The sequence below is a fragment of the Oryx dammah genome, unplaced genomic scaffold (assembly GCF_014754425.2).
Source record: "Oryx dammah isolate SB20612 unplaced genomic scaffold, SCBI_Odam_1.1 HiC_scaffold_20, whole genome shotgun sequence".
NCBI lineage: Eukaryota > Metazoa > Chordata > Mammalia > Artiodactyla > Bovidae > Oryx > Oryx dammah.
Window position 1 is genome coordinate 9042465 of NW_024070204.1, and position 6000 is coordinate 9048464.

Genomic DNA, 6000 nt, shown 5'->3' on the forward strand with positions numbered 1-6000 from the left:
GATCCTTGAAGCTCTCGTTAGGCCCGAGGCTCTGTGCCTTAGTGTCTGGAATGAAAGTGGTGCAGACGCTCCCTAAGGAAAACCCCAGCTCCATTATGTCCCGCTGTGGAGTTTGTCCTCCTTGGTTGTTAACGTGGATTCTCTCCAGAAGCCCATGAGGTGGGCTGAAAAAATATAATTAACCCCCTTTCTGGGGCCTGAGCCCTAGAACTAAGAGGGCAGGGGCATCTCAGCTGCTCTTCTTGCCCCGGGCTCAGGCCCACCCTCTTGGCCTCGCACTTCTGTCCCTCTCGACTTCTCCCACACCAACCAGCGTTTCTTTTCTTTCTTAAAGTATTTATTTATATATTTGGCTGCCCTGGGTCTTAGTTGCAGCATGTGGGATCTAGCTCCCTGACCAGGGATGGAACCCGGGCTGCCCTGCATTGGGAGTGCAGTCTTAGCCACTGGACCACGGGGGAAGTCCTTCAACCAGCGTTTCTAATATCCACCCCTCCATTTCCTTGGTGCTGGCTTTCCAAGAGGTTGGAAGACTCAAAGGTAAAGTAAACTGAAAGGGTGTTGACATGTTCACCTGCAGCTTTCCCCAGAATGGCTGCATCCTTCCAGACGTCTCGTGGACAGCTGGTACGTGATCCACTAAGGTGAGGCAGGAGTCCGGTACTTTTCGAGGCTGAGATGGAGCCACTGACACAGGATGGAGAATGGCTCCCTTCTGGACACACGTTCCATCAGTCACCACCCCAAATCCAACCCATGTTCAAATATGCCTTGACCAGGATGGCCAGACAGGACGTGAAGATCCCTGACAGAGGTTGCCCAGTGGGGCCTTGGGGACATTGGGGTTCGGATAACATCTGGCTTAGATGAGAAAGCATTTAACCAGTACCCACTAAGGGCTGAGCCCCCTACTAAGGGGCATGTTCAGAGCACAGTGAATTTTCACACCAACTGCGGGGGGTTACTACCACTGCCTTCACAGGTCAGAACAGTATCTTTGCCCAGGTGACTCATGTAAAAAGTGGCAGGGCTGTGACTAAACCCTAGCAGTCTGACTTCAGAGTCTGGGGACCCCTGACTTTAAAGAAGGAAAATGGGGAGGGGACAGTAATCGGGGCAGAATCCTCTAATAGGGATAGGCTCACCTTGTTGGAGAGGAGGTGTCACAGAAGACTTTATCAAATTGTGGGAAGGGTTAAGGGGAACCCACGGGGAAGGGTGCAGGGCCCTGGGCCAGCCAATGTGGGGGCTTTATGTAGTAGAGGGGCGGCTGCCTCTGAGGTTTGGAGAGTTGGCAGGAGCTATGGATTTAGTAGAGGAGTAGCCATGCCTTGGGTCTTCCCAGGTGGTAAAGAACCCATCTCTGTCAATGCAGGAGATGTAAGAAACTCGAGTTCGATCCCTGGGTTGGGAAGATCCCCTGGAGGAGGAAATGGCAACCCACTCCAGTATTCTTGCCTGGAGAATCCCATGGACAGAGGAGCCTGGCAGGTTATAGTTCATGGGGTCGCAAAGAGTGGGCCATGACTGAAGTGACTTAGTATGCACGCATGCACACTATGCCTTGGGACTCACAAGGTGGCAGCTGGGGGAATAAATACTCCCCTCCCATTTGCCTCTGGCCTTCTAATCTGCCAGGGCCTTAAGTTGGTCAATCACAACTAGAAGCAGGGGCAAGGAAGTCCTAGGCCACAGAGATCAGTGCATCTGGCTTTGGAAAAGGGCAGAGCGAGGAGACGAACACTCAAAGAAGTGGGAAATATCCAGCATACAATCATTCGTGTGAAAAAAAGGTGCAGGAAATCTGTATCTATATCTCTATGCATTGATGTGCATGCTTACGATGTGCGTGCTTACAGATGCACAAATTATTTCTGGAATGTTAACACACTCAAAAGGCACTGGTAGAAACTTCTGAGAAGCAGTGGCCTACTTGCCATGGCATAACTTTACCTATTGTTTGATTTTTATCATGTACGTGTATTATAGATTCAATCCATCCATCCACCAATCATTAACAAGAATTGATGTTCTGCCTCCTGGCCACAGTGCTTTGTCAGCAGGTTGGCACATGACCCATACTCAGCCAATCAGAGCCTCCCTTGAGCTTTTCATCCTGGAGCTGGGAGGGAGAAGTCCTTTTGCTTTCCTGTGGTTGAGGCATCATCAGGAGGTGGGCCTAGAGCTGTAGGTAGTAACCTTAGCTAACAATTACATGATACTTATGGGGGCTTCCCTGGTGGCTCAGACAGGTAAGAATCTGACTGCCATGGGGGGGATGTGGGCTCAATCCCTAGGGTATGGCAGATCCCCTGGAGAAAGGAATGGCAATTCTACTTCAGTATATTCTTGCCTGGAGAATCCCACGGACAAGAGAGCCTGGTGGGCTAGAGTTCATAGGGTCGCAAAGAGTCAGATATACCTGCAGGACTAAGACTTTGAGTGTGTTCTGCCGAAACACGTAAGTTACAGATTGACTCCATTTTTCATCCCTAAATGTCAGTTTCATCTCATTTAATCTAATACATGCCAGGCCATCAAGGAGAGGGGACTGTGAAGGGCAGGTTCATCAGCATGGTGGGGATTTCAGAGCCAGTTAGAATTCTACCTACTTCACATACATGGACTTATTTAACCTTTATAACGACACCCCACAAAGAGAGTGTCACTGTGACTAACTTCATACTCTAGGTGTGACAACTGAGGAAGAGAGGTTGAGTGTCATGGGTAGGGTTGCAGAGGTCTCTATGCTCCCCTGCTCCCCATCTGTGGGGGCCCCCCTGGGGCCCTGGTGTAGAGGAGTCTCTCTCTAGGGCAGAGCAGCAGTGTCCTGGGGGTTAGGATCCTGGCCCTTTGCCTCTCTAGGGGCACACCACCTTGGCCAGGCTCTCAATTTCATTACACTTACCAACCAAGGCCACCCCATCGTGCTCCCGTAAGATTGAGGAGGATCACTAGTCTTTGCAACTGATATAAGTGGACTTCTAAATAAATAGTTTCCAAAGCAATCGGTTGAATAATGACCCTCTGAAAAGATAGTCCATGTTTTACTTATTTTTATTTTATTTTGGCTATGCAAAGTAAGAAATAAATAAAACCTGGACTGTTGTATGTGGGCTCTTCGTTGCAGCATGTGAATTTCTCTTGTTGCGAAGCACAGGTTCTAGAGGGTGTGGGCTTAGTTGCCCCATGGCATGCGGGATCTTAGTTCCCTGCCCAGGGATGGAACCTGCGTCTTTCCACTGAAAGGTGAATTCTTAACCTCTGGACCCCCAAGGAAGTCCTTAGACCATGTTTTAACCCTGGAAGCTGTGAATGTGGCCCTGTTTGGAAAAGGCCTTTGCACATGTAGTTAAGAATCTTGAGATGAGATCATCCCTGGTTTAGAGTGGGCCTCCAGTGACTGGGGTTTTTATAAGAGAAAGTCAGAGAGAGACTTGAGACATTGGAATAAGGCCAGTGAAGGTGGAGACAGGGACTGGAGTGATGCAGCCAAAAGCCAGGCGCACCTGAGGCCACCAAGGGCCCGGGAGAGGTGAGGAAGGACCCTCCCCTAAGCCTCTGGAGGGAGCACGGTCCTGCCCACACCTTGCTTTTGGACCTCCAGCCTCCAGAACTGTGAGAGAATAGATTGTTGTTTTATGCCCTGCGGCTTGTGGTTATTCAATACAGCAGCCTTGGGAGGCCAGTATACCTGCCAACCTCTTTTCTTGCCAACTGTCCAGAGGGGGCATCAGAAATAGAATAGAACTCTGCTCTTTATGTTTGCATCTCCATTTTTGCTCTGCAAATGTGTTCATCAGTACCACTTTCTAGATTCCAGATATATGCGTCAATATATGTTGTTTGTTTTTCTCTTTCTGACTCACTTCACTCTACAGATAGGCTCTAGCTTCATCTGCCTCATTAGAATGGACTCAGATGTATTCCTTTTTATAGCTGAGTAATATTTCATTGTGTATATGTATCACAGCTTCCTTATCCATTCCTCTGCTGATGGTCATCTAGAAAATAAATAAATTAAAAAACAAAAACAAACAAAAAACAACAAAAAAATAAAAGCTGCTAAAAAACAAACCAAAAAAAGAAATAGACTAACCTCTGGCATAGCCAGATCTGGATGTTTTTCTATTGATCCCTAAGAAGAAAGCCCTTTAAATTTCAGATTTGGGGAATGGGGGTTGGTTTGAGGATAGAGGAAGTTGAAGTGTAATGAGGGAATCTTGGCTCATTTAGAAGATCAGAGAGATTTCTAGAATGGGGAGAAGCTAGACTTGCTCTTGGTAATTTTCAAATTGTCCCAGACTTTCTATGAGTCTCCGCGGCAGGCAGAATTCTGAGATGGCCTCCAAGATCCTGGCCCTGGTGTGCACTCGCTCTGTGATCTCACATCCTTCACTGCGGGTAGACCCATGAATACAGTGGGATAGGTACTCCCTTGGTTGTGTTACCTTATGTAAGACTCAGAGCTGGCTGACTAGAGAGATGCTCCGGCTGGCTTTGAGATCTTAGCTGTCATTATGAGAGGCCTAGGTGCTGAGGACCTGAGGGTGCTCTCTGGGAGTTGAGAGCAACTTCCAGCTGACAGCAGGCAAAGAGCTGTGGAGCTCAGCCCGACGAGGGGCTTCCCAGGTGGCGCTAGTGGTGGAGACCCCACCTGCCGATGCAGGAGACCTAAGAGGCGGGGATTTGATCCCTGAGTAGGGAAGGTCCCCTGCAGGAGGGCATGGCAACTAACTCCAGTATTCTTGCCTGGAGAATCCCTTGGACAGAGGAGCCTGGCGGGTCACAGTCCATGGGGTTGTACAGAGTCGGACACTGAGCCTGCATGCATGTGGCCCTATGACCACAAGGAACTGAATTCTGTCAGCAGTCCTGAGGGCTTGCGTGTGAGTCCTGCACATCAGGTGAGAGAGCAGCTTCAGCCCACACCTTGACCAGGTGTCTGCCAAGTGAGCAGAGACTCGGCCAGCCCATGCGTCGCCTCCTGATCCACAGAAACAACAAATTAATGAACGTGGACTGTTTGAAGCCGCTATCTTTGTGACCATGGGTGATGCACGATAGAAAATGAACGCAGTTTCTGACCAAAGTCCCTCCCAAATGGTAAAGAAGGAACACTGCTGAGCCTTGATGTTGTGGGTTTTAAAAGTGATCTCATATTAAACGTGGATGTATATTTTTAAGTTCTGTTTTAAGATGAATACACATTAGTTTAAAAAAATATTGGAAGTTTCTAAGGATAATAGAGACCTTTCTGGGTAGCGCTGCTTCTGCTGCTGCTAAGTCGCTTCAGCCGTGTCCAACTCTGTGCATCCCCATAGACGGCAGCCCACCAGGCTCCCGTGTTCCTGGGATTCTCCAGGCAAGAACACTGGAGTGGGTTGCCATTTCCTTCTCCAATGCATGAAAGTGAAAAGTGAAAGGGAAGTCGCTCAGTCGAGTGCTAGTGTTAAAGAAGTGACCTGCCAAGGCAGGGGCCCTAAGAGATGTGGATTTGAACCCTGGATTGGGAAGATCCCCTGGAGGAGGGCATGGCAACCCACTCCAGTATTCTTGCCTGGAGAATCCCACGGACAGAGGAGCCTGGTGGGCTACAGTTCATGGGGTTGCAAAGAGTTGGACACGACTGAAGCAACTCAGTACTCACAGTCACGCATGCAAAGATAAGAGAAAAAGATGAGCAAAAGATGATTGTTGCTGGTTCACAAACATACTCTAAACAACCGGTAGTTGTCTGCTCATTATCCTCTGTAGCCAGCAGCTTCCCTAGAGCCCCACGTGGTTCCAAAGCAGTGAGGTGTCTCCTGTGACTCCTTCCCTGAGTCCCTGGAGGGCTAGTTTCTGGCAAGTTCTCCAGCACAGAACCATAGCCGCAGCCAACAGATCTGGAGCTCAGCCCCAAGGTGAGGGTGGGGGATGGGGGATACTTCCCCCGAGTGCCCTGGTCCCACACCTGGGGCTCACGGCTGCTTCCTACACCTGCTAGTCAGATAGCCT